The sequence below is a fragment of the Perca fluviatilis genome, chromosome 17 (genome assembly GCF_010015445.1).
Source record: "Perca fluviatilis chromosome 17, GENO_Pfluv_1.0, whole genome shotgun sequence".
In the NCBI taxonomy this organism is placed as follows: Eukaryota; Metazoa; Chordata; class Actinopteri; order Perciformes; family Percidae; genus Perca; species Perca fluviatilis.
Window position 1 is genome coordinate 32,511,873 of NC_053128.1, and position 18,463 is coordinate 32,530,335.

The window sequence follows — 18,463 nt, forward strand, 5'->3', positions numbered from 1 at the left end:
TCCCAAAAGCTACAATAAAGCTGAGAGTCAGACATTTTGGCACATTTTGAGGAATCCGCCTGTAGATTTTTAATCTTTTTCTCCTGTAATTTCTCTGCACCTCCCTTGCACTTTAGTGGTCGTTTGTCCATTTTAACGTGGATGCTAAACTTCCAGCATAACTATTTTACAGCTCGTGTCTCACGGCCGGGAGGCATGGCCATAGTGGGATTCATAAATTTGCGGCCCAGAGTGGGGAAGGGGGGTTCCTGGATTTGATTGGGTCAGGCCAGTGCCAATAAAGAAAATTAACCAATGGGCCGCTGTGAGTTCTTTATGGGCCGGCCTGGCCATAAAATAAAAAAAGGCCTATCGGCGATTCGGCCCAAAAGTGCATCGGCCCACCGGGAAAATGCTCGGTATGCCAGATGGCCAGTCCAGCCCTGGTTGAGACCGAGACAAGACCAAGAATTTGAGGGGTTGAGACCGAGACAAGACCGAGACTTTGAGAGGTTGAGACCGAGACAGGACTGAGACTTTGAGGGGTTGAGACCGAGACAAGACTGAGACTTTGAGGGGTTGAGACCGAGACAACACTGAGACTTTGAGGAGTTGAGACCGAGACAACACTGAGACTTTGAGGAGTTGAAACCGAGTCAGGACCAAGACCAGTGCCAGACAGCCGGAGCTTCTCCTGTCTCCCACGTTCACTTTCTTGGGGGTGCGTGTTAAGGGGTCAGGGAGAGGGGGTTAACAGTAACAAATTTCAAATTAGAAATTAGTCGAGTTATTGGTTGCATTTGAAGCAGGACGTTTTACAGCCAATCACAGTAATGATGTTAACACATAAAATTACCGTAAAGTGCCCAGGACCTTCAGAAAGTGGTCTTGGGACCAAGACTGCTCTGGAGTACCGCACCACTGGTCCTCGGTCTGCAAACGTTTTGGAGAACCAGCGCCTCAGATAACCGACGCGTGTCTCCTGTGGAGCGTTTTTCCCGCTTTGAATGGAAACAATCGGGAGTGACGGGGAAAGACAGCAGCACAATGGCTTTCCACTGAGAGGCAGGATTAATAGCACCCACGTAAGGTCGCGAGAAGCTCACAATGTATGAGTTCTCCAGAGGCGGGTGTGGGCAGTGCTCTTAATGGTGGCATATTAAAAATTGCGCCCATCTTCCTGGTGAGTGAATCATCTGTCTGATCGAGCCTGTTGTGTCAGAATATGCAGAGCTTCTGTCTGTTTTCCTGAAGACAAAAGACAGAGGAGCGATACAGATTTTCCCAGATTATACATAATTCATGCACGAGTTGAGGCTGTCCTCAAAAAAGGTATGAAGATGTTTTTCTGTGCATGAATTCACACGTACCGTACAGTGTGAGGAGTGCTCCTCTTGTTTTTGGCTCTCTTGTTTTCAATTTACAATTTAAATTTGCGCAGGACGATGCCAAAATATACCTCCTCACAGACTCGGATGATGAAGTTTGCGACGGTTGCGCTGAAGTTGTGAAGTAGACTCCTCTTACCCTCCACCCACAGCCCCTCCTACCAGCCCCTTTCAGTGGCAGCTCGCCACTCGAGGCTTCAGACAATCATTTTTTCTTTTTGAAAAGTTGGACAAAAGGGATTGATTCAGTGGTGCTTCTGGGGGGGGTCAAGGGTGGCCAGTGCTCTCTTAATATAAAGCATCGACCCCCCTTTGGCCCCCCTAACTCTGGCAAATATTTTCATACACTTTTAACCCCACCTTTATCTCCAAAGAGGTGATAGTATTCATGTGCAGTGATGATTAAAATGTAAGTTAACCCTGAATGAGTATTCTTGTGTTCATTTCTATATGTGCATCGTTAGTCTTTCGTAGAACCAAACCTATGGAGGGTTAGTGGTATGTAACACTTGTACTCAATATATTTGGTACGCCTGAAATTGCATGTGGCCCCATCCAGGCCCCTCCATTTGAAAAGTTTTTTTTTTACACCACGTTACCCAACCTGTTGTCACTACCAACTCGTCAAATGCAGACGCTTGGTCAGTGTCCCAGCGTCAGATACCGATGCAAAAATCCCCCTTCAGCGTCTGTATGGAACGCACCGGGCAGAGCAGCAGCTCGACCGCGGCGCTGTAAGATGAAGTAGTATTAAGAGCAACAACGGTAGCCAGTAGTATGAAAGACTGAAAATCTGCGTAAGGAGGCTGGTTGGGGTGGACGCGCCAAACAACACAGGACTTTCACCCAGGAGATCGGAGTTCGTGTCCCGTTCTGGTCCCGCCTGTCACTGAAAGGTACATTTTATAACCCCACCCACCATCTTTTCCCAACTGTCACGTTCTTCTTTTCCTAAGCCCAAGTGTACCATTCTTCTTCTCCATTTTTTTATTTTATTTTATTGGGAACCATGGCATTGAATAATTAGTGATCGATCAGGCTTGTTGTCGGCCCATATGGGCCTGTTTCTGCACCCTCACACATTGGCATATTTACTGCTGCTGCGAGATGTTGCAGATCTGCCCTGAGGAGGGATAGGCTTTCACTTCCTGCAGAAGTACGTTCGGAGTCCGGTGCTGCGCCCTATTTAGACTTTTATTGGGTCATTCTTAGTCTATATCCTTGAGGTTCCACTTCTGGTGGCAGGAAATTCAGCCGGATGCATGTATTTTGTCCGTCTCCTTCCTCTGTCTCTGTGTTGGCGTTCTAACCTCTGGTGGATTTCTGAGGACTATGGTTAACTGCTCCTCAGATCTCTGCAGGGTATATCCAGACAGCTAGCTAGACTATCTGTCCAATCGGAGTTTTCTCTTGCACGACTATTTTGCAGCGGCTCCGTGCGGAGCTTAGCGCCGCCCAAGACGATTGTGATTGGTTTAAGGAAATGCTAATAAACCAGAGCAGGTTTTTCTCCCATCCAGGAATGCTGCGTGGACTAGCCAGACCCTCCTCTGCTCCGCAGCGTGTGGATGGTCTGGCAAAGCGAGTCTAAGGTTGAGACTTTATGAAGGACTTAGGTGTGTGCGTATTTGGCGGGGGGGTTTAAGTGTCTTTCCTCAAGAAAATGTGACGTTTTTCAATGAATAAATTTCCCCACACATTGTGTCTTTTGTGAGATTTTGTCTCCTTTTTTTTTTTTTTTGGTTTTTTTGTTTTTTTTTTTTTTTGGGGGGTTTTTTTTTTGTGTTTTTTTTTTTTTTTTTTTTTTTAAACGCTAACACTCAAAAAGCTTAAAGACAAAACTCTAAACATGAATACGTCTCTTTTTCAGTAACAACAGAATCCGAACAAATCAGAGCAAATGTTTTCCATTAATCCCTCAGTATCCTGCTAAATCCATACTGCACCACCTACCTTTCATCTTCTCATTTTAGGTCCAATTTTCAGTCATTTCTCACAGCTGACTCCCCCATGTTTCACCTCTCTTCCTCCGAATGGATCACCTCCTCCTCTCCATCTAATGGAGCCAGCTGAAGTTAAGCTTTATACTTTGTGATTTATCATAATGTTGGTGAAAAAAGATTTCAGTAAGAGAAAAAATGTGTGTGTGTAAATAGATAGATAGATAGATAGATAGATAGATAGATAGATGGATAGATGGATTTTTATTGATCCCAAAATGGGAAATTACGGTGTAAATAATATAAAAAGATGCACCTGACACGTGCATTAATTAGAACCTCCAAACACATGAGATAAGACGACGCCATCAGGTACTCTATCATGTGTGTTTCATCTTTATCTGCAGTTTCTGGACAGGAATTAATTGTGTTTGTTGGCGTTTGTTCTCCGCCACGATAGATCTCGCTGTGGTTCATAATACTGGCAACCGCTTTCATTTCCGTCCTGATGTTGGCTAACCTTAATGGATGACTTTTATGTGCTCTGTGCAGTAATCTGAAATTAATGGCTATCATCATTTAAGGCTTTTTTTTCTTTTCTTTTTTTTCCAGGCTCGCTTTGAGTTTGCCAGTGTGTCTCGGTTGTCGGTGACGGCTCATATGTCTGTCTGTGTGTGTGGATTCAAAATGGGACTTTAGTGCATTTGCAAGAACTGCAGGATGTCTGTACAGATCGATTATCTCGTGATGTTGATTTACAACACGGTCCTGTTGGTCCGCGGACTCAGACTTTATATTGTCTACATGTTTATCCTGGAGCTGAGGAAGCTTTTATATTCTGGTGTCTTACTGATAAATAAATAACCTGCATTAATTTATATTTAAAGCTTTAGTGCGTAACTTTTTGATATTAATGAACGTCCGTTAGACTCAAGCCACTGCCAAATGAGTTGCTACAAAGCTAATTAAGACTATCAGCTCCACACAACTCTCTCTGTGTTTCTATAGTACGACTAAGCTCAGAAGATTGTGGCGTCTGGCGACTTTCCCACGCAGAAGCTCGAGTGAAGATAACGACCTCTTCTGAAGAAAACGGTGATAAGTATCTGATTTAAGTTTCGTTCTGATAACTCATTTTGATACCAGGAACTTTTGGTCGAGGCCCTGGTTCAGCAGGAACTTGTGGTCGAAGCCCCAGTTCAACAGGCAACAGGAACTTGTGGTCGAGGCAAAGCAGCAGCAAGAAACACTCTAGCAACAAGCTGATGATCTGTTTTTGCAAGCCGTTCTCACTCCCACCTGGTCCCAACATACCGACGCTCGGTCAGGGGCCTTCAGGGTCACATAACGACGCACGAAGCGGCCTTTAGCGTCTGTCTGGGATGCACCGAGCAGAGCAGCTGCTCAACCGCTGTCAAGAAAAACGTAGAACAGAGACAATGGTAGGGAGTCGTATTAACCCTATAAGACCCAAATATAGAAAAACCTAAAAATACGTACATTTTCATGTACGTTTTTAGAGAAATGTTGTAATATTGCAACATTGGGCTTAGCTGGGAGCAGAATATCTGTATTTGTACTCACATTGTCTGAACAATAATTCAGAACAACTAAGGGTTCATTTACAGGTTTGATTGCTTACTTAGCCCCATAAAGGTATATAACATTAATAATAATCACACATTAGTCATATTTTTTTATGAAGTCATTTATTAAAAAAAATATTAAACAAGATAAAACTCTAGCTTTTTCTAGCAACTTCTCCATTCCTTTTTTTCTTTTCATGACTGACTTTCATTGGTTGTTAAAGTCCCAAAAACAGTTCTTGTCCTCTGAAAAGCAAAGGCGAACATCACACTTGCTGCATTGCGTGTTGGTGTATCCTTTATCGCAGTGTCTGCAGCGTCCTCTCCCTGTCTTCCGTGGGAAATGTGCAACTAGGTCCCTGCGTACGTCCAATGGGAGGTGTGCACATCTCTTGGACGGTCTCTTCTGAGCATTCAGAGGGCTTCCTGATGTCACTGCCTGTGTTGCTGGGCTCCCTTTGCCTGGAGATGGCCGTCCTCTCTTTGGAGTTTGAAGTGTTGTGTTTACTAGGATGAGAGAGGATGCTAGCTGTGCCTGAAACTGTCTCCTGTTCATTGTCTCTTTGCTAGACATCTTGAGAGCTTTGCAGTCCCGCTTGTAGAGGAGCCAGGCATTGACCACAGCGAGAATGATGGTGTGCCAGAAGATGTACATGTACCAGCGACGGGATTTGATGGGGAACTTGTATTTGGCTGTAAATGAGTCCAACAAATCCACACCTCCCATGTACTTGTTGTAGGCACCAACAATGTAAGGCCTCTCAACTTCAATGTAGGTTCTGTTGGCTTTGTCCCAGCATTGAATCTTCTGCACAGGTTCAGGTCCAGGTCCAGCAAAGGATGACAGAAGTGTGACGGCCCTGTTGTCATACCATTTGACAGCACAGATGTTGTGATTCCCCTCCACTCTGTCGTCATAGTTTCCTCTCCCCTTTTTCTTCAAGCTCTTCTCGTCTTCAAGGTTACAGTTGGGTAGGCGCACCTGCCTGGCTGTTCCCACATAATGAATTCCCCGATCAAGGAGCTTCACTAATAATGGAACACAGGTGAAGTAGTTGTCTGCATACATTTTGTAGTTCTGACCTTCTGGAAGTGTGGAAGCAAGTTTCATCACAACATCACCTGACAATCCAATTTCAGATTTGGCTCGTATTCCGTTGACACTGCCTTGGTAGACATCGAAGTCACACATCATGCCAGAGATTCCAGTTCTCACCCAAACTTTGAATCCCCATGGGTTTGGCTTGCCTCGCATATATTGCTTGATGCTACTGAATTTCCCCTTGAAAGGAATCATCATCTCATCCACAGAGTTGTGCTCTTCTGGTACCACCTGCAGGCATTTCTCTCTGAATGAATCAAGCCATGGCCTGAGTTTCCATAGTTTGTCTTTCTCTTCCATCTCAGATACTGTCATGTTGTTGACAAAATGTAATGACGTCAACAGGGATTGGAATCTGTTGCGCGGCATCACATCAGCAACAGGGGAGTACCGTGTTTCTGTCTCCCAATACATACGGGTTCCAGCCATTTGTACTAGGCCCATCTTCAGGTACATGCCAAAAAATTTTTCAATTTCCTTTGCAGTGGTGTTTACAGATGTCCCATGTGTCTGAAAGCTGTACTCATTTGTGTTTTGTGTCAGAGCCTCAGTCATGTCTTCGGACACAAACTTCTGGAAGTATTCCAATGGTGTGTGGAGGGAAATGTCATCTCCTGTGATATCCAGACCAGAAAAATCAGTGTTGGGACTGATGAAATCTTTTTTCAGCCAGCGATACCTGTTACGGGGTCTGGTGTGTTTGTTTGTTTTTGGCTCGATGTCCACGTAATTATCAGCTGGACAGTCCATGGGTGGTTGGTTTTCTTTGTCCACTTGTTGACAGACATCTTCATCACTCTCATCAGTGTCATTGAGTTCCATCTCAACTTCACTCTCCCCATTTTGGATGATATCAGTCACATTCTGCACACTGTATCGCAGCTCTCTCCTTGCTGGTGGCATTCTGAAAATAAAATATCAATTAATTAACATGTATAAATATGCTTTTTATATTGTAGTACATAACCTGAAGTAATAGATAGGGTGGTGGACCAAGTGCTCAGGGTACAAATGTTTTCCAGGCAGACAATACTGTCTGCTTATTGTAAGTTTCTGTAAATGGCTTAGCCTATGCTCTCTCTTTATCATGCTAAATGAAACATGCATCCCAATCACCAGCCATTTAGTCACACAATACTGCCTTGACATAACAATACTGCTTCTTATGCTCTCTAATTATCATACTAAAGGGAAAACATGCATACCCCCACTTACATCCACACCCCACATTCAGGAACATTTTCACCTTTCCCAGAACTGAATTGTCTGTTGATATCCTCTGGAATGTTAGGCCAGTCTGATCAAATTAACTACATTTTTTAGAGATAAAACTTTTAAATCAGTCAAATTTGACCAGAACACAACACAAGGGTAGAATGTATACTGTCAATGTATAAAGAAAATACTCTGTTTCAGGCAGTGGTGAAGTGGAGGGAATACAACCTGTTTGAGCCCACTGCAACAAGCCTGCTATTTTGACTACCACACTCACCCAGTGTTGTATAATTGCAACAAATATTTAACAAGCTCTTAATGGAATTTGATGCATATATTCCAAAATAACTACATATGTACATGCTCTAGACATTATAATAACAACCAAAAAAAATATAAAAGACATTTTACTTACTTGAATCTGATGAATCCAGTCCAATGAAAAAAAGAGATGTTGTTCGAAGGAAACCTTGAGAGGTTGTGTGAGTTCATGGCCATAAGGCGGGACTTATAAACAAATGTATGATCCAATAGCATTGTGAGACTGAACAATAGGACCCAATGACTATGTAAATGTGGTAAAAAATAAGATAAAAAATAACAGAGTGTTTTTAAGGATGGCTAAAGGTAACGTAATTTTACAACAAGGGGTGTTACAGGGTTAAAGACCGAGTAGAATTAAAAATCTGGGGTGCATACATGATAGCCTTTGTCAATGTGCAGGGACCCAGGTTCCATTCAGCCCAAGATTATTTGTTCTGGGAGACGGGTCAATCCTAAACGTTATGGATAAGCGTATAAGAAGCTGAGTCCAGACTAGTTTAATGATAGACAGACATCTTATTTTAAGAAGATGGAAGAATGAAGGAGTGGGCTTGTGAGATGGCTAGGGGTGGTGGTGTTTGAAAAAAAAAAGTCATATAAACGGTTTGCCAGATTGGATGTATATACTAGAAAATGGGGAAAGTACCTGAGCTTTCTGGAGGGCTCCTATGAAGCTGTGTGCTGGGGGAGAGACCGTATGATGTGCTAACAGTGTTGTCATTTATACATACACTACCGGTAGTGTGGTCAAAAGTTTTAGAACACCCCAATTTTTCCAGGTTTTTATTGAAATTCATGCAGTTCAATGTCTTATTGTACTCTGAAATGAAAGAATAGAACAAATGAACAATTTAAATTAAAAAAGAAATCATGGAATCAATTTATGAACCAAAATGTATTCAACATTTTTGACTCCTCAAAGTAGCCCCCTTTGGCAGATATAACAGCTGAACACACTTTTGGCATTCTTTCTACAATGGAAATCAAATATTCTTCAGAAAGTTCTTCCCAACTCTGTTGCAGAAGTTCCCATAAATGTGTGGCACTTGTAGGTTGCTTTGCTTTCACTTTTCTGTCCAGTTAATCTCAAACCAGCTCAATGGGGTTTAAGTCTGGTGACTGTGCTGACCACTCCATGTGTTTAAGCTTACCATATTGTTCTTTTTTCCTAAGGTAGTTCTGGCATAGCTGGGACTTCTGTTTTGGGTCATTATCTTGCTGTAGGATGAACCCATGACCAACTAGTTGTGGCTTCCTGCAGACAGCTGGATGTCTGTGATCACATTGGTTCTTGTTCTTCTGGCCAGGAGAACACATCTCATGAGATTTGAAGTTAAATCAGCATGCTCTATAGCCAAAGAGTTAAAAAAACAAACACATTTATCAAGCGATATGCTCGTACAGACTGTGAAGAGTGGGAGTAACCTTTGCGACCAGCGTGTCTGCTCTGAGCAGGAAAAATCAATTAGACACAAGGATTTACATCTGCCACACGGTTCATTCATTTAAAAAACATACTGTATAAGTCTTACTTTAAGTTTGTGAGTTTCATCTTTTCAAATCCAAAAATTCACTTGTAAAAGTTTGATAAATATAGACTGTAACACAGGTTCTCAGAGCCAGAAGCACATCAATAAAGAAGTGGTAGTTCACATCGTCTGAAGATTGAAGACAAACACAAAAAGCACCGTGAAAACCAGGCAGCGCTGCCTCCAGTCAGACTGCTTTTGGCCCTCAAAAAGCTCCTCTGTAACACATATTGGTGAAGTTGCTCGCAGGCAGCACATCCGTAAGCTCTGGAGACACTAATAGCAGCAGACAGAAAGCTACTATTTTCTTCAGGAGCCTAACTGTGCAGGTGTAGTCAGCATGACTGGAGGAGGAGGAGGAGGAAGAGGAAGAGGAGAGCATGATGGAAGCCAGGATGAGATGAGAAGACGTCAGCGGTGAGGAGAAGCACCCTCAGATGTGATCACCTTCTCCTCAGAGTGGATAATAAGAGAGAAGAGGACGGAGCTGAAGGAAAGGGAGAAAATTGTTTTCCACGGTCCAAGGATTGGATTTTTTTAAACGGTCAGAGATCGATGTCACATGTGAAAGTGATGAGGAGGTGGAGAGGAGAGAGGAAGGAAGGCAGACTTTAAGTCCTTAAAGGACAATTCCAGTGTAAAATGAACCTAGGGGTTAATAAGACATGGGTACCGAGTCGACCCATCTCTGGGATATGTTTTCATGCTAATCGAATATGACCAGTTTTATCGCAAACCGCTAATTAGCTTATAAAGCTAGTTGTCAGGGCATGGGAAATTAAAAAGAAATAGCTATTTCTATACAACGAACAAGGCTCAAAATATCACCACACTTCAACGGTAGCACTCGATGGTGGCTCTGCAAAATAGCCTCGGGAAGTGTGAAGGATTTGTTCTGGTGGAACGTGCAGGTAGGGAGGCCAGCTTTGGAATTAAAATGGCTGTCGAGTGTGTGATAAGAACAGAAAATCAATATTTTTTGATTGTCAGTTAAAGCTTGGAGGATGTTCAGTCACTTTGGGATGTTTCCCGTATCGACCGGAGTTTACGCCAACACAAAGAAAGCAGAAAACGAGGGACATCCGGCGGAACCGGAACAATCACATAAATACAACGTCGTCGATATAGACTAATTTCTTCGCTACCAAACAGCCCATGACAGTTTAGAAAACTGACTCATACAAAATAATTTTGCATGTCTCCAGCGCTGTGGAGTAAGGTCCGGCTACACCACAGATGCATTCTGGGATGGGAGAGTTTGTTGGCATTTCTTAAAACCAATCACAATCTTCTTGGGCGGCGCTAAGCTCCGAACGCAGCGATGGTGGCTCTGCTAAATAGTCTCGGGTAGGAAGTTGTTTTGGTGGAACATTTGCACGGAGCTAGACGAGCTCCTATAACAGATCCAGATACCCCGGACGTTGTCACGTTCATAGATACTCTGTGTTTAGTCAAACTAGGTTTAGGGTACTGTTTTAAAGATGATCTAAATAGTGAGGTTTTGTATCTATTTTTGTAGTATCTACTTTAGTTAATTAGCTCCTTTTTAAAGAGTCCTCTTTCAGTTATATTTGTTTTGTTGTTTTAAGCACTGGCCCTTTTTCCTTTGTAGTTTGTGTAGTATATCATATATATATATACATGAGATTTGGTGGGGTTACAGGGGTTAACTCTGCTGCACACTGTAATCCAGCAAACTTCATCAATTCTGCTTCTGAGGACAGATGTCTAAGGGAAGCGGAGTGAACAATGATGACAACCACTCAAGTTGAAAAAGTGCCAAACATCCGGAAAAAGCCTCCAGAGAAATGTGTAAGCAAAGCGTGGCTCTGTGACCCTAAAGATGTGCAGCGTAAGCTGAATGCATTTCACAAAGATTGCTCGACTCACCACATAGCAGCATGAAAGCATGACAAGCAGCTGAGCTCTCCGAGAGCAGCCGCTCGTGTAAATATCCACATCCCAAAATCAATTATGTGCTACTCGTGCCGCTGAACGGCCCTCCAGCTCGTACTGAAGATACACACTCCAACACACACTTGAAACACTCACCTGGTGGATCGATGGACTCAGGCTTTGTTCATCTAAAAATATTCTCTCATTATTTAACACCATAAAATTCCAACGCTACCACTGCAGCAGAACAGTCGAGTAAAGTGAATTTCATGAATATTTAGATGGAGATATATGATCAGCAGAGAAAGAGTTTATCTTGTTAAGACCTCTTGTCTTTAAAACCTCAGGGAAACAAAGTAACAACAAGAAACTCGTCTGCTTTCTGCACAGATTAAAGATAAGCTGCAGCAATACCTTTATATCCATACAGTATTTATACAGTATATATCCATATTTTAATAATATATTAAATTAAAATAGCCAGTGTTGGGCAAGTTACTTCCAAAATGTAATACATTCTAGATTACTAGTTATTGTAATTTGAGAGTAATTAGTTATAGTACAATATTACTGTCTCTGAAATGTAATGCTTTACACTACCTTTGCATTACTTTTGAGTTACTTTCACAGCGGAAGTTTGACTTGGCAGCTAGCTTGTGAATTTCACCACCGGATCAATAAAGTCTCCTCTTTATCCACTTTAATACATCATAGGTTATTCATAATATTTTGTATAATTAATATGAATATGCAAAGTAACTAAAGCTATAAAAATAGTTAAGTAAAATGTACAATAGGCAAGTAGGAGAAAATGAAAATACTCAATTAAAAGTACCTTACAGTTGTATTGAAGTATGGCATAGTTTCCACCGCTGACAAAATGCAATGGTATTTACGTGTAGCAAGCTTTAACATTAATTCCCGACATATTCATATCTGTCAGCAGCTCGGACACACTGCTGTCCGCACTGACGTACCGTCACCTGTTGGGACACAGATGTTTTCCGTACCGTCTCTGGTTCCGGTCTCTGACCACGGGAACAGAGACGGGACAGCTCGCTTCAACGCAGCGTAATAACTCCTAAAAAATAATATCCATCTCGCAAATGTTTCTGTCTCTGCAATCATCTCAACCATTGAATACAGCAACAGGAAATAATACTCACGCCTTTTTTTCTGCAGCTAAAGACACAGGTTAACGTTAGCTTAGTGGCTGGTAGCATGCAGCTAAAGACACAGGGTAACATTAGCTTACCGGCTGGTAGCATGCAGCTAAAGACACAGGTTAATGTTAGCTTACCGGCTGGTAGCATGCAGCTAAAGACACAGGGCAACGTTAGCTCCCACGGAATTCAACAGTGCCTTCATGTGACCCCGTCAAACTAATGGTGCATTTGTAAACTCTGAGGAACTCAAACTGTAATAGTACCCTTCTGCCATCTAGTTCCTGTTGAAATTTTCTTTTAATTGAATCGTGGATTTGAGGAATCGTGACCTACAGTGTGTGTGTGTGTGTGTGTGTGTGTGTTGTGTGTGTGTGTGTGTGTGTGTGTGTGTGTGTGTGTGCGCGCTTATGCGATTAGTCTCTGCAGAGATGGGGTCTGACATTTAACGATGTCACAGCGAACCCCCGAGCACAACGGCTACTTTCTAACAGGATAACATCCTTATTTGTTATTCGATTATTAAACACACACACACACACACACACACACACACTCTTCTGGTTGGTAATTTTCTATCTCTTATTTATTCTCTTTTTTTACATTCAACACAAGAGTTGATAATATTAGACCATATTGTTATTCCCTAAGGAGGGAATAAGCATAATTACATAATGCATACATAATGTCATGTATAATATATGTACAGTATATAAATATAAATTTTCTAATATACAGACATCATGCAGTAATAATCAATATTATGAAGTATATATTAAAATGTACTCAGTTCTGCCTTTCCCTTGCTTTTAGTATTCTGCTAAAATACAACGACGTGTTGAATAAAAAAAAAAACAGAAAGGAAATTATTTCCAACATTAAACTGAACACAAAAGGCACCATTAAAACAATAATTAAAGTTTCATTTTAAAGTGCCGTTTTCTACTGATTCGCAAAGAAACGCAGCGGGCCTGCGGCGAAAAGTTGAGACCGACTCAACTTTTGGAGAAACAACCCTGTGTCACGCTGCGGTGGCCGATCATGTAAGCGTGGATCAGAATTGTCGGTTTGTTTTGAGGCGGTGTGAGAGTCCCGTACAGGGAACAGGAAACAGGAAACATCACTGCCTCTATTGCTGCCACAAGAAAGTTTTAGAACACCTCAAACACCATACACAAGCACTGAACTGCCCGGCAGTTCGTGGAAATTAATTAGATTCAAATGCGGTCGGAAACGTCGAGATCTATAAACGATCTGACGGAAAACAGTAACTGTGAAATATAAAGTCAAGGATGTCACACAAATGGTTGTTTCAGTGATACTCTTCCCCTCCCCCCACCACCAGAATCGCCTAGATCACCTATTGGCAATATGAACGCAGCCTTAGTTTCTTTCCAAACCCCAGTTATATGAGTAAAAATATTGGAATGTAAAATAAATAGCGTCATAGATGTGTTACTTTTTTTAAATGCTCCCATGGTGTTAATAATCCTGGTCATATACAATGAGGGACACGATGCAGGTGTATGGTTGTAAACTGTATGAACGCCCTTTAATTTTCAACACTATAAATCATTTTTATTCAAGATTTTTATTTGCTTCCGAGTTTCCAGCCACTCTTACACATAATATTTCACCGCCTCAGAGCAGGTACTGTGTATTATTCATGTTACAGTAGCTCCGTGACTGCGAGTTGTGTCAGTAAATCACTGTCAGCCCGGGGTGACCTGGCACTTACAGTCTACACCACATTAGCCCCTCAGCCGCCTCCCGCTGACACTTTTCCTTGAGAAGCTGTCTGCAGCGTAAGCCGTCGCCTGAGCCAGCCGCCATGAAAGCTCCACAGGCAACGACGCAGCAGACAGAGAGAGAAACCATCCAGACGGAGAGAAAAACACAAGGCCAACGGTCATTGTGTTTCTTTTTGTTGTTGCAGTGGCTTTCCTGCGGAGCAAGCTGAGAGACACACACGGCCCCCTCCCCAACGACAAAAGGATGAGGATGCACATTTTAAGATATCATTATAAAAAGTCAGAGAGCAGAACTCACACAGACGCTGGAGATTTAAAGAAATACACATTTTGGGAAATAACACTTTTCACTTTGGTTCTGGGTGTGCAATGAGAATAAATGAATCTCATGTCTGTGTGTTGAAAGGATAGCCGTTATCTCTGCTCGCTTCAAAGCCACCTTTGAGAAAAACGGTCATTTTACCTCGCAGAACACGGGAGTTGCTGCTCTACCACTGCCTCCATCAGTTAGTTAGTTGGTTAGTTTTGTTAGTTCCTAACACTTTAAAACAACAAAGTCACACGACCCTCGCTCCTCTGGTTGTAAAAAAGACATTTAAAACTTAAAATTAAAATAAATATAAATAAATATTAAATTAAAATATACCAGAGTGCAATCCCTAAAATAAGATTAACCTTCTGCCTCGACTCCTGAACCTGAACATGAAGAAGGATGAACTATGAAGACTAAAACTAGAAGGCCTCATCTATGATTGTCTTAGGTCAATACATATCGGAGCTAAAGGGATGTAGAGTCAAGGGAAAACACCAAACACTGTTGATGTTATAAAGGGTTGATTTGGATTCCCCAAAGTTACACAGTTACACAAACTAACTAACCACCAATGTTAGCTTACCGGATGATAGCATGCAGCTAAAGACACAGGTTAATGTAAGCTTACTGGCTGGTAGCATGCAGCTAAAGACACTAGTTAACCTTAGCTTACCGGCTGGTAACATGCAGCTAAAGACACAGGTTAACATTAGCTTACCGGCTGGTAGCGTGCAGCTAAAGACACAGGGTAATGTTAGCTTACGGGCTGGTAGCATGCAGTTAATGACAAAGGTTAACGTTAGCTTACCGGCTGGTAGCATGCAGCTAAAGACACAGGTTGATGTTAGCTTACCGGCTGGTAGCATACAGCTAAAGACACAGGGTAATGTTAGCTTACCGGCTGGTAGCATGCAGTTAAAGACAAAGGTTAATGTTAGCTTACCGGCTGGTAGCATGCAGCTAAAGACACAGGTTGATGTTAGCTTACCGGCTGGTAGCATGCAGCTAAAGTCAAAGGTTAATATTCTCTTGGCAGTCGCCTGCAGCTGCTTTTTTCCAGACACCATGGTGGCTGCAGGAGTCGAAGATGACGTAGAAACAACAGAAGTGGAAAATCCTCTTGCTTTTTCTGAAGTCACCTTGTGGCAACATTTAGCCTTCCCCGTGAGTGAGTTATGGAAACAAACAACAAAGGTAAAGCAAGTGGGCTCCTCACGACTCCATGGTGCATTCATGTGACCCTCGTTAAACTAGATAGATAGATAGATATTTATTGTCCCATAAGGGAGATTTGATAGTTTGTTCAGCAGTGTTCTATGGCAGAAGCGCCAAAACTTCTGCCAAAGCGAGTCCTTCTACACCTCAGAGTCCTGTATCTGCGGCCAGATGGCAGCAGTGTAAATTGTGGATATAAAGGGTGATTGGTGTCATTGACAATGTTTAGGGAATGCGTTTGATGGCTCCATTGTTCAGGTCTAAGATGTTGGGTGTAGGTGAGATGATAATTTTGGAGGCGACGTGTGATCTTGGTGATTTTTTTCTTTCTTTTTCAGGAACAGTAAAGCAGGATGAGTTGGATTATGCTTTTGTAGAGTAACAACAGAACAACAGAGTGTACGGATGACTTCATCTCTGCTGCGATCGTTTGTGGATAGCGTTGACGTGTTGATCTAAAGTGAGTCTAAGGTAATTGAATTCATTGGCCCGGTCTACTGTCTTGTTATGGATGGAGACGGGAATGAGTCCAGTGTTTGATGCATTAAAGACCAATCCTTTTGTTTTCTCTATGTTCAGATGGAGGTAGTAGTCAGTGCACCACTGTGAGTGTCGATAGGTTGAAATGGAGTGATGGCCGTTGGGTAGACCTAGATTGGCAGTGCCATCTCAATATTTATAGAATGTGGCTGAGGGGCTGATGCATTCGTTTGTGTAATAATGGTGCATTCAATTGAACCTTGTAAACTGTGACAAACTTAAACTGTGAATGTACCCTTCTGCCATCTAGTCCCTGATGACATTTTCGTTTAATTGAATCGTGGATTTGAATCTGCAGTTAAATGACTGTTTTTGTCAAAGGACCCTTGGTGGCTTTGAAGAGAGCAGAGATAACGGCTTCAGTTCCCCGTCGTAAAGGGCTGTCTGACAGCAAGGTGAAGCACTGAAAATACTCTAAATATAGCCTCCAATTAAACTGATATAGATGTTTTTAGGTGTCTAAAATGTGTTTTAGCTGCTGTCCCTGTCCACATGAGGACATTGCTTAGCTTCTGTGTCGGTACTCCTGCCTACCTCTCTAAACTGGGTACTTTAGTTAACACACTGACTATGGAGAAGTAGTTCATTCAAAACATCTGAACTGTCCCTTTAATACACAGACATGAGATTAATGTCCATCTTCTCATCACACTAAGAAAGAAAGAAAGAAAGAAAAGAAAGAAAGAAAGAAAGAAAGAAAAAGAAAGAAAAAGAAAGAAAGAAAGAAAAAGAAAGAAAGAAAGAAAAATAAACTGGAATATATTCTTTTCTGAACGTATTCTTGGCTTTTGTTTTCCTCTGGCTTTCTGTATGAGACTTGTATGCTTCTGTATGTTCATATGAATCTTATTTTTTGTTAAATGCGCACACACATACACACACACACACACACACACACACAGTCCAAACACTTTGATACAACACAAGTAATTGGAGCTCAGCTGATATGTGCTGCGTTGTTGTGGCTCAGCCTGGAGGGTCATGTGAGTGAGGGACACTTTAAAAATGTTTCCCTTTTATGTAATTTTAAATAATGCCCATACATGCAATGCAATCTTAATAACCCGAGCAGCTTTTACATGTAATCTGGCTGAATTATTCACAGCATTGCTGCCTCCTGATTCATGCTGGGTTCACTCTGATTTAATTTACAGTGACAGTGTCCGTGTCAGTGTAACACGCAGGTACAGTAGACACAGCGATGGCACCGGTGTGTGGTATGCAAGGGAAGGTACTGACTGGGGTTAGATATATTCAAGAGGGAAACTTTCCACGGGAATGAACGGGAATTTATGGGAATTAAAAGGGATATAACGAGAATAAAATGAGAATGTAGGGTGTTTTGCTGAGGCTGTGTTTACCATATTATATGCAGATGGAAACAAAACATTTTAAATCATAAGCAGACATAATTGTGTGCTGAGTTGAACTTTTGAATTAAAAGAGCTGAGTCATTTAACATTTTATTAAGCTATCGTTAAACAACAACAAAAAACAGTTCCTCCAATCCGACCCACAGGAGAGTTCTCCGTCCTCATATCTGAACCGGAGAAGGTAACGGTCACAGTTTTAAACACGTCGTTAACGTTGTGAAACGGTCCGAGTTTGGTTAGGTTTAGGCACACAAAACTACTTGGTTCAGTTGATTAAAAAGATGGAGGTTTGGGTTCAAATCAGACGTTACTTCACCTCCTGGAGGTGACCACGTGACGCAGAGCGTGACGTAGCTCCGTTTGTTCCGTAAACTTAAGATATCGCATGCTGCTCTTGCTCACCATTTAACGTCCCTTTGGACGTGAGTCAAGAGTAGTTCCACTAAAGTATACTTTTGACGGTACTCCTGAGGTACCGAAACGTTAATTTCTTTAATAAATGGGGTTGCTGTAGCAAAAGCAGATGTTCCTTTTTTCAAGTGTAATGTTTTAGACTGGAAAACGCAATTGTTGGATGTGCAAAATGCCTCTTCAAAAATGTCTAACGTAAAAAAGAAACCATGGACATGAACCCCTTGGTCTCCTGGGTGAAAGTCCTGTGTTTGTTTAACCCATCCCCCCCCCCCTCCAACCTATCTCTTTACTGTTAAGGAAAAACTCAGGAGCAGCACAACTCATTTCACACACATGAAGAAGGTTCGGGAGACCTTGATGAATCACACAGGAGCATTTAATGGACACTCAATTGAGGAGACAATAAGACAGGCAGTACAGTACAACCACAATGTGTTATTGTGCAGTGCCGTCCCAACTCTCTGAAGTTCCTGTCCTCCTGAAGGTGTATTTAAACTCATGCTGGAGACGTTACGTTTAGCTGAACCTTGAACAAAGATATTGCAGGCGCCGTAAACACAGATACTAAATCGTGTGGCTGGCCCACCGACCTCCAAAAGGAGACCGTCCTGAGACAAAACGTCCCCTTATCATGCAGCTGTCTACGTAGACTCTCTGAATCTGTAGCTAGACAACCATTTATACATGAAGAGGTTTGGTTGTTAGAGACTGCCCGAATATTCTTGTCCCCTGACC

General features: G+C 42.1%; 1 long non-coding RNA gene across 2 annotated transcripts in view; it reads left to right on the forward strand.

Moving 5' to 3' along the window:
- LOC120545737 overlaps positions 1-14,815 on the forward strand; it is a 57,140-nt gene extending 42,325 nt beyond the window's left edge. Inside the window, exon 3 of one of the 2 annotated variants that reach the window (XR_005636736.1) lies at positions 14,059-14,815. This is a non-coding gene — a long non-coding RNA (uncharacterized LOC120545737). Of the gene's footprint in view, positions 1-3,340; positions 3,449-14,058 lie in introns of those variants that run through there. The other variant, XR_005636735.1, reaches the window with a different exon arrangement.
- The last annotated feature ends 3,648 nt before the right edge of the window (positions 14,816-18,463 follow it).